This window comes from Anopheles merus, chromosome 2L (assembly GCF_017562075.2).
Source record: "Anopheles merus strain MAF chromosome 2L, AmerM5.1, whole genome shotgun sequence".
In the NCBI taxonomy this organism is placed as follows: Eukaryota; Metazoa; Arthropoda; class Insecta; order Diptera; family Culicidae; genus Anopheles; species Anopheles merus.
Genome location: NC_054083.1, coordinates 45,499,848 through 45,510,236, shown reverse-complemented (window position 1 = coordinate 45,510,236; position 10,389 = coordinate 45,499,848).

Below are 10,389 nucleotides of genomic sequence, written 5' to 3'. Positions count from 1 at the left end.
AAAAAAGCACCCACACAACCACACACACACGAAACTTAATTTTGCTCATTTTCCAATAAGCACCTGATCCAATTAACAATTTCCACTGATCAGGCAAGGTTTTCGGCTGACCACAGCAAAACGGGGTAATTATTACAATTGGACCAATATGTATGTGTTTCTAACATACGTGTGTGTGTATGTGTGTGTGTGTCTCAGCAATCCACAACGTCATGTAGCCGTTTCCGTATCGATGAGGTCAATGTCGATTCGAAACACCGGGTTTTCGATTCAAGACGGTCGGGAAGGTGAGTAAGCGGTAGAGTAGCATCATCAACAAAGCTCGTCCCACCAGTCACGGGTGTATCAATATCAAACTGTGTGTGTGTGTGTGTTTGTTTGTTTGTGTGTCAGTGTTTTTCATTCCGTTCCGAGTCAGTGGCAGCGCATGCATGCATTTGTTGCTTTTTTTTTATTCCGACTTCCCCTCCCAACAAGCATTAGGAGGTCAGGGTGTTTTTCCGATTTTTCCACCATCCGCCCCATCCAACCGGGCTTTGTTTTAAGGTCGCATTCTGTTGCCGTGTGTGTGTGTGTGCGTGCGGCGGCAACGGCGACGGCTCGGTTTTGGGACGGTGGGCTGGTTGGTGGGCGAGGTCGGTTGAACAATTTTCCGGTTCGACGGAACAATAAATATTTCTTTACGAATCGGCACCGCACAACGGTAAGATGGCACATACCTGCGTTTTCCGAGGTGGCCCTGGCGCCATGCAATAAGCACCAGAAAACGATGCCATGTGTTGGTGTGTGTGTTTTCCCGGGCCCGTTTTTATCTTCCAACCACACCGAAACCTGATGCCCCCGGTGCCCGGTGAGAGGAGTCTCGAAGAAGTTATGTAAAAATAACCGAGATGTAATGTGACATTTTTCTTTCCCTCCCATCGCTTCCCACCCCGATGGTCAGCGGTTGCCGGTACGAAAGAGCGGGACGGGCCCGCGTACGGTAAAGGTGTCGTTTTTCCGTGCCGATTCCGATTATGCTGCGCTGCGGTGGCTCCTCTTTATGGGAGGCAGCAGGGTTTGGGTGTGCTGTGAGTGTTTTTCTTGCTCCTTTTCTTTTCCCCATTTGCTACGACCGATACGTGTGCAGCGGAGGCATTGCTACCGTGTCTCTGCGTTGATGACGGTGTTTCTGTGGGCCTTTTTATATGGCTTTAGTAACCCGACACCCTTCACGCTCATTCTCTCTTTCACCCTACCATGCATGCATCTACCGCAGACCACATTGGGTCATTGCAGGTTTCTATCGGTCAGTGGGAGAAAAATGAGGTTTTGTTTTTGTGTGTGCTGGAACCCGTTACCATCAGCATGCGCACCAACACTGCACAAAACAGGCGCACACAATGCAATGGAAACGGTTCAACCGGTGTGATCACTACCGTGTGTGGGGGAACGAAATCAGTCGCCAGAATCGTTCGAGATTGACGAATAGAAAGCACACTGCCAAGCAGGAAGCGGGACAACAGCAGGGCACAATCTAAGCGCCCAATTTGCTTCTGTTGACCATTTCCATTTACTTCCACACAAACCCTTCTTCCATTAGCGTTTTGGGCTGCCGCTTTAAGCGGCCTTCTATTAGGGTTAATGTTGTAAGTTTCTGTTTGATCGTTTTGTCTGAAACGGGTAGGTAAAGCGTTTTTAGTGGAAGCTTGGAGGTCTTTCGTGAAGGCCACCCGAATCATGTGTTGTTTTTCGACTTCTCTTTTTCCATGTCAATGCTCTTCCGGTACTAGAGAACACAACAGTAGGGCTTAGAGACGAGAATCAGTAAAGCGGTTTAAACTGATGTTCCAAAGAAATATAAAAGAAAAATGAATTATTATTGTCTTAAAAGCAGTACTGAAATGAAGTTTTCGTATATTTCCATTCAGCAATGATGGATCGTCAAAAAGGTTCGTCGCTTAGTATATTCGCGATCGTTGAAGTCACTTGTTCAAAATTAGCGAAAATGCCGCGGTTAAAAGTGTATTAGAATTTTAACATTAAACACATTTCATTTCTTTGCTTTTAAGTAAATCATTTTGCTGTAAATCTGTTTTTTAATGCAGTATAACCTTTTCTTCAGCAAAAGCATAACAAAACCTAAAATAACGACGTCCAGCTTGCATTGCCGTAGAAAGCAGTTGACAGATGACAACTGCTTTCTGTCCCTATTTGGTTTTCCGCTGAAGGAGGAAAAAGCATCAGTCATCCCCAAAGTCCAAACCTTATGTCACTGGGACAAGATGTCGAAACACACTCCCCAGCCACTCAGTAAGTAGGACACACACACACACCTTCCCGGGAAAGCCAATTTTAATGTTATTTATTATTCCGCTGCGATTGTTCTTCCTTATCGGAATGTGGCGATCGACGACGATCCCAGCCGTCTCCTAGGGAACGGTTTTGATTCTTTTGCCTTGCCTAATCAGCGACCGGGCACGGCACGACCGGGTCTAGCCCGAGGCGACCCGCATGCAACACAACAACCTCTGGCGTCCCCCCCCCCCCTATACGGCGTCAGTCGGTCACCGGAGCAAAGATTCATCATCGTTTCCTCCGCGTGCGCGTTGACGACAAAACCCCACGATCAACGCGCGCACAAGGTTTGAAGGGGTCCCGGAAGACGCAACATCGGTACTGCCTGCGCACGCTGCGTGAACGAACGAACACGGCGGGGGAAAAGAAAGGCAAGATGTGCATGATCGCACCCATCGCTCGGCACACATATGCGCGCGGGGTGGTTAAAATCTACCGACACACATCGGAGACGATCGCGATGACGATCCGTACGGGGGCAGCGCCAAAAGAATGGAGGTTAGGAGGCATCTCATTGTTTGCAGATAGAGCCAACGAACCACATCAAAACACACGGGCACACACTAACCCATCAGTGAGGCTGTATCGTACGTGCAGCTTCTCATTGTCAGGGCCACCACCCAGGAAAGGAGCTGGCTGTGGTTCACCCGCTTCATCCTCCGCTTCAGGACACACTAACCTATTGCACTCCCGTTTTCTTGCAAACCGCCAAAGCCCCCCACAGGAAAACGTCGGAATTGGGTGAAAATGATTCATGGGTCAGCAGGGCAAACAGGGATGGCGTTCGGCGTTCGACAAGCAAGAATGATCGCAACACATCCATATTCCGCGGACGGTTGCTGCGGCCAGCATTTCCGCCCCTGGGGACAAGCATTCCACAGCGCGGGATCTATGGGAAGCACGAGCGGGTGGACCCGCGTCCAAAAGTGACCCTTTTACCCGTGGAGGGATTATGCTTCGCTTCGGAACAACCTTTCAAACAGCCATAACGAACCGAAGAAACAGAAGAAAAAAACAATAGAAAAAAGAGTGTGTGGTCACGGATGAACCTGGAGGTAGTAAGAGGAAAACAAAACTGGGCAAGAATAACGTTCGATGGTCGATTGTTTCCTCTTCCCTTGGCGGACACGCGGGCATTCCGATCGGTTCATAATTACTTCCAAGAAATATTGCCTGCATTAGGAAAGGGCTTATTGTGCTTCGTGTGTGTGTGTTTTTGTTTTGTTTTTCGTTGCTTTAGTCTGCAGCTCTCGAACGCCACACTATCGCAGCACTATGCATTGACCCATCGGTGCACGAGACCTTTGGCTCGTATTGTTTGGTGGAAAATTGATTTTCATTGCATTTCGCTGCGGTGCAAGCAATTTTTCCCAGACCTCTTTCTTTTTTTTACTGCATTGCCGCACAGGTAAAAGTGTACAGATGAGAAGCGCGCTTGTGCTAGTTTGCTGTTCGGAAATTTTAATTCCTTATTGCAGTTTATGTATGAGGCATGAGCTCTTTGGTGCAGTTTTGCAATCAAAATGTACTTTTCTCTTGAATGTACATCCTGTTTTATAGCGCCGGCGCTTATGCTAGCCCATATTTCAAGTGCTTTAACCAACCTAAGAACAAGGCAAATATTACGCCCTCCAGGGTAAAATCTTACGCTCGCAGTTTCCTCATTACTATCACTGTACAGCCCCACAGAGCACAGTGTAAGCAATTTCCGGCTGATTTGCAAAGAGACGATAATGCTCATTTTCTTGCCTCGTTCGGGCAGGGATGGAGTCGAACTGGTTTCGTTTGCTGCAGTGGTGCATTTTCAAATGTCAAATGAAAATGAGGCCCACATCTTGCACATCCGCGATTGATGGCTTCAGGAAGCGGTCCGAAGCGGACGGTTCCATCTATAGTTGATGCGGTTGAGTTACAACAATGTTGGGAAAAGGTTGCAGATCTCGTTTGTGATTAATCTAGCACAAATCCAGAGGTTTGAAAGAGCCTTCAATGACGATCGCTAATTACTTCTCGAATGTGGAGTTTGGTGGAGTTTGATCTTTGGAAGTGAAACTTATCTGTCTGTGATGTCCTTTTTGTATTAAGAAATTTTGATTCTTATAGGAAATATCATTATACAATATAAATACTTATCTTTGAGGTTGTAAAATATATTCACTAAAGTGTTGGATTGTGGTATAAGCTTAGTATAAATTTGATAAGAATGAGAAGAGTGCACCTGGATCACCGGTCTGTTTGCAACTGTGTATTCGTTTGTCCAATAGTTCATTACATAATTCATTACAAAGTTCATTCGTGTAGTTCGAGCAGTTCATTTCATGCAGTCCAAATTAGTCAAGTAGTTCTATCTATATCGTATGGTTTAGTTCTTTCTAATTCATGTGTGTTTTCTGATTTGAATTCATTTTTGAAATTTTGAATTTAATAACCCAAAATCCTACAGAGGTAGCATCAAATTTAAGCCTTATCTTAGATTATCTATCTGAGATGTCTATTAATTGCAAAGTTTCTATTTTCTGGATAGTTTATCTGATTATAGCGTAATTTTGAAGGTAAAAATATGCACCAAAAGCAGCCATCGTGGAACTCAAACCTCTCGCTTTAAACCTCATTAAGGTGTAATGCAAACCTCTTCCCGTTTAGTTTCACGCACCCGCTAATGAGTGGTGCTTTCACATCACCGGTCACTAAGCTTTTATTCGCCGGTCTTGAAATCGATCCGAACCGTCCGAGCTTGCAAATTAACTTGTTGCTTTAACTCGCCCTCTACCCACTGCAGTCCACATAGCGTCCAGCGAGCGATATACCAACCGGCATAAGTACATCGTGTGATAGGGACGGTAAGGGAAGGGAAATGGTAATAAAAAAAAACGCATCACACACATTCGCAAATTGATCGGGCGACCAGTATTCGGGCGAAGGATTGGCCGGTGTATAGATCGGGACCGGGCAGAAATATTCGCACGCGGATCGAAACCCTAATGGTTACGTGATGGTGCACAAAACGCACTTCGACGCCGCGTCCACGATGGAGATCTTCAGCACAGCGATAGGGGCGGCAAGCAAGCACGATACCCCTTCACCCGGGCGAACGAGTCGATAGAAACTTACATAATTCGATTCGGCCCGACGGGGCGCAAAACACGGGGGGAAAAGACGCGCGAAAACTGCTGCCTTCACCCAGGGACCGGTGAAGGCATTTAGGACAATTCCAACGCAAGACGCCCAGTGCCCAATCGCAGTGTTTTAGCTTGTGCCGTTCGGATAACGTTTGGCAGCCTTTCCTTCACACATGGAACACGTCTACTGGGAAGATAAAACGTTCTTCGACGGCTCTGTCTGGAGGCTGTCTGTTCGAACGTCACTCTCGGCGAGGGGTGCGTTTGGGTAGACGCGTTGAGAACGCATACGCGTGACGCAGTACCGGGGCCCGGTTTGACCAACCTAAAACACGATATCAGGGGGTGTACATCGCCTCCCAAGCATACGTACACACGCTGACAGTCTATTAATTGGATTTTATCTAATTGAAAACGAGCAAAAGCAACAAGACTGTGGGGAGAATAGCGATAAGATTGGTTTGAAGTATTTTTATTTCTTTGCTATTTTTGCTCTCTCTCTCTCTCTCGCTCTCTCTCTTTCTCTCTCTCTCTCTCTCACTCTCTCTCTCTCTGTGCTACTCGTGCTGGAAAGCTTTTAATCAATCGAAACCACGAAACGTGCACAGGGTCTCAAAACTACACGGAAGTTGCACGGACAAATTTGGCAGCCCGCTGGCTCGCTACGTTTGATCGTAGCGGAATGAGATGATGTAATTAATACACTCGCGTCGCGTGTGCCCGGTGGGCTACAACATTACCTCCCTCCATACGTTTGGCTGTGCGGTACATACGGGTATGTGTAGCTATTCATTTGAAGGACTTTGAGGTAAATAAAATTAGTAAATTACAAGAGCAGCTCATTGATTTGAGTGCAATTAACTTATGTGATTGGTAGCTCAATTGCGTTGCAAAATCGGACCGAAAAACTGGCGAAGAATCTGTAACACAGGCAGCAGATTACAAAGCTTTTTGGATGGTTCCAGTGTGTCCTGATTAGGCATCGTCCATTTGATAAAGATAATTAAATTCACCCTGCACCGTCCATGAAGAGCAAGGTAGGTGGAATTATTTGAGCGAAACATTGAGCCAAGTAATCAAAAAGCGCGGAGATCTGTTTTTATGAACAAACGTAACGATATAATCTAATTGATCCAAAAAAAGCTGGGTTTCAACCTTAAATTTTAAATGTAAAGCAAAAATTGAGTAAACCAGTTGTCGAAATATTCTGACTACAAATGGTACGGATTAGGTTTGATACATGAAACTGTGGCTTTCAATGTAATGATTTTGGAGAATCTAATACTCCCTTTTGGCGTTAATTTTAAAACAACTGTTAAATTCAGCTTTAATCATCGCTTCAGCAAAACATTTCAAAACAAATGCCTTCTCTGTAGCCCTGTGTCGAGTTTTGGGTGCATGTATGATAAAACAGAACAAAAACAAAGCCCCCGTTGAGCTAACAGACCATAGTCATTTGAAAACACGCACAGCCAAATATACAGTTACCCGTGCACGTGTGGTGGGAGAAGCAAATGCGCGATAATAGCTATTACTCGATGAAGAAAAAACAACAACAACAAAAAACAGCGCCAGAAGACACCTAAACTAAAAACAAAACAAACACCAAAAACAAAGGTTCTATCAACGTGAAAGTCTCCCGGTAAAGATACATAAGTGAAAAGCAACAAAAACAGGCGATGACGTGAAATATAAGAGAACAAAAAACGTACGACCTTAGCGTCTTAGCGAGAGTAAACGGAGTCGAGGTGAAACATGGAAGCGAGCAGTGGGAGTAAAACAAAAAAAACACCGAAACACTAAACCAACCACCATCACCCCACACACACGGGAGCATGGGTGGGATCATTTTGAAGAAGCAAAAACATCAAACTAGGTAATTGGTGTGGCGTCGGGCGGGATCGCTGGCACGCACTGGGCACAGGGTGGACCTAGATTAATGTACTGCCGACCGATGGGTCTGCCTACTGTAACGTAACCGCTACGGACAGAGTGTCGGACAGATAGTCGTGCCATGACGACGGTGGCCTTCGAAAAGCTAACTGTTCTTGTGTCACGCTCGACCCGCCCGCCAAAGGCGGCCAATTTGTACGCGCTGCGACGTCTCCTTCAGTGCGCCGTACTAACCAAGAGTGCGTTTTTGTTGTTGTTGTTGTTTACGGTGTATTCATCCGTTCATCCCGTTCGGTCCAATTTCAGCACCTTCAAAGAAAAGCTTTCGGTTTTGTGTTGATAGTAATTTATACCTCTTACGGCAGGAGTAGCTTGGAAGCTGAAGCTTTTCTTCGTCTTTTCGTCTCATGCACTGTTCACCGTTTTTCACTTATCTTTAGTTATCGATCGGATCGTGTTGATGTAACTGTAAAAAGGTTTTGCCATCCTGCCATCTCAAACCACCGGGGAGTTGCGATGTGCTTTGCAACAATGTTGAAGGATTACAATCTTCAGGAAAATATCTGCAACGCAACGTGTCCGACATCTGCCGTTTGCACAAACACGAGGGAGTTTCTTATAAGCATCCCCTATGCAGGAGAACTTAAAGAATCAATTCAATTACACCGTCTAATGAGTTCGATCTCTCTCTCACACTCTCTCTCACAACTGTCCCAACTGTGGCAAGTCCTCCCAGTATGCAAGGCTAAGATCATTACCCCGAGACCCCGAAAGCCGGAGGTCATAAATCTTTCATTTGCAGATAATCTCCAACAGAGGACTTTCCGACACTTTGCACACGCAAGCAGCGTGTACTGCTGCGATCCAGTTACATCTGCCCCTCGATAACGTCAACAGGTACTACCCGAACGTCGGCCGGCTTCCTTCCGTTTCGATTGGCCGCCAACGCTTTGCCCTTAGCCGCCCGGACCATCATCAATCAAAACATTATTAATTATGACAAAATAATTATCTCCACCTTCTCATCTCGGTCGTCTCTCTCTCTCGACTCGACCCGGGGGTCAGCCGGCCCTGTGCACATGGGCAGGAGCATGCTGAGTCACGGTTTGGGACGGCTGGGAACATCTCGTTAGAACCCTGCGCCTATAGATACACTGATACACTGCGGGCCTGGTCAATGACCCTAGCCCGCACGGAGCGATTGGAATCTCATGCTAGATCAAGTTCTTGCCGGCGCAAACAAAGTTTCCTGGACACTTGATCTGTCTGCGGTGAGGTTGTGTTACCACAACCACTCACGGGAGGACCTCAACCACTCACAGGGGCTTCTTTTTTTTTTGTTTGCTGTTGCTTGCCCATCTGCGGTGACGAGATCAATGAAAGATGCGCTTTAAGAGGTGGCTGGGTAGGCACTAGCCTCTTTCAAATTGGTCATAGACCGTTACGCTAAGCAATCTTGGGTCGATTACACGCAAAAAAGTGAACTTCTAAGGTTAATTTCCTTCTTTTAGAACATTGCAAAAGGTAGAATTTCCAAAAGAGAGTTTTTTTTTTCATTTAATCTACCTCAGATACGACACAATGGAACACATACACACGCCAAAAAGCATAACACAAGATGAAAGTAAGCATGTTACTCGTTAAGCAAATGAAGCCGACGTGTGTAGAGCTTTTGGATACACGTCCTGTTACAACGTTAAACGAGCGTAATCGGGCATAGGAATAAAAAGCGTTTTTATGCTTGTCTCATGATGAAAGAAGCGCACAAAAGGACCCAAAAAGATGTACTAAGGATGTATCTTCCTTCATTCCATTTTTTTTTTGGCTTACCAAATTATGCAGTTTTTGCTTTGAAAGCGCCTCCTACCAGTCTTGTTGTAGGATCATTCTTTTTTAAGTTTTTTTCTTCTCATTTTCGTGGTCCATGTCGCTTACCCGAGAACAATAGTTCGTCCTTAGCAACTACAGCATATCCCAAAAGCATGCCACTCTAACGGCTGCTTGTCGGAACCGATTCGTTTGCAAAGTTTTTTAATGAGACACATTCTTCTTCCACCCGACAGCAGCATCCTTACCAAACTAACACAACACGTATAAGAAAGAAAGGGAAATTATAGCGAATATAACACCAAACACACCGAACCGAAGAAAGCGGCAGCTGCTGTTGTTGCTTGCTTGTTTGCTACAACTTGGCACTCAGTTTTTTTTTTTTTTTTTTTATTTTATTTGTGAAAGCAAGAAGATTCAAAAACTAACAAGTTGGGCGAATCACAAAAGATCCGTGTTTGGAGCAGTTTTAACACGACCGTGGGGAGGAAAGCTTTGTGCCCTTCGCTTGATAATTGATAATGCTTTGATTCCGACCGTATCCAACTGGTAGGTTGTTAGTGGTTGCCAAAAGTGGTGGAAGTTTTCGCTCGCACAGTATTGTTTCCGTAAGACAACAGAGCGAAGTGGGCTGACGTTGAGATAAGGCACACTAACCTGCGAAAGATCCTGCCCGAGGAGAAGGGTTTGAAGCACACAAAAGGAACCACGTGGCTGCACCGTCGAAATCAAAGCTGTAAAAGAGAGAAAACACACGACACCATTAAAATAGCACACCACAAAGATATTGAAAAAACAACCGAAGAAACAATATGTTTTCGGAAGCGGAAGTTGACATTTATTTTGACTCGTTTCCTTTTTTTGGTCCCGTTTTCTTTTTGTAATTTGCAACAAATCGCGCCGAGAATCTCAACGCTTTTCTGCATCCATCCACAGCACGCAAGCGGAAATGCATCGATTTTATGTTTCCGATTGTTTTTTTTTTTTTTTTTTTTTTTTTTGGTGACTTTTTATTTCAGATGAAGGGACACATGTTTTGCTATGTGACAAGTGACAGGAAGTAGCTGTTTGGGAGTAGCTGTCATAAACACGGCTGTTAACTGAACCGGTTGTCAAGCACGAATCCGCGCGTAAATCCGGTTTGACATCCGGCATAACATCGGAAAGATATAATGTATTGTGCGCGATGCTGTCTTTTATCGTCTCTAAGGAA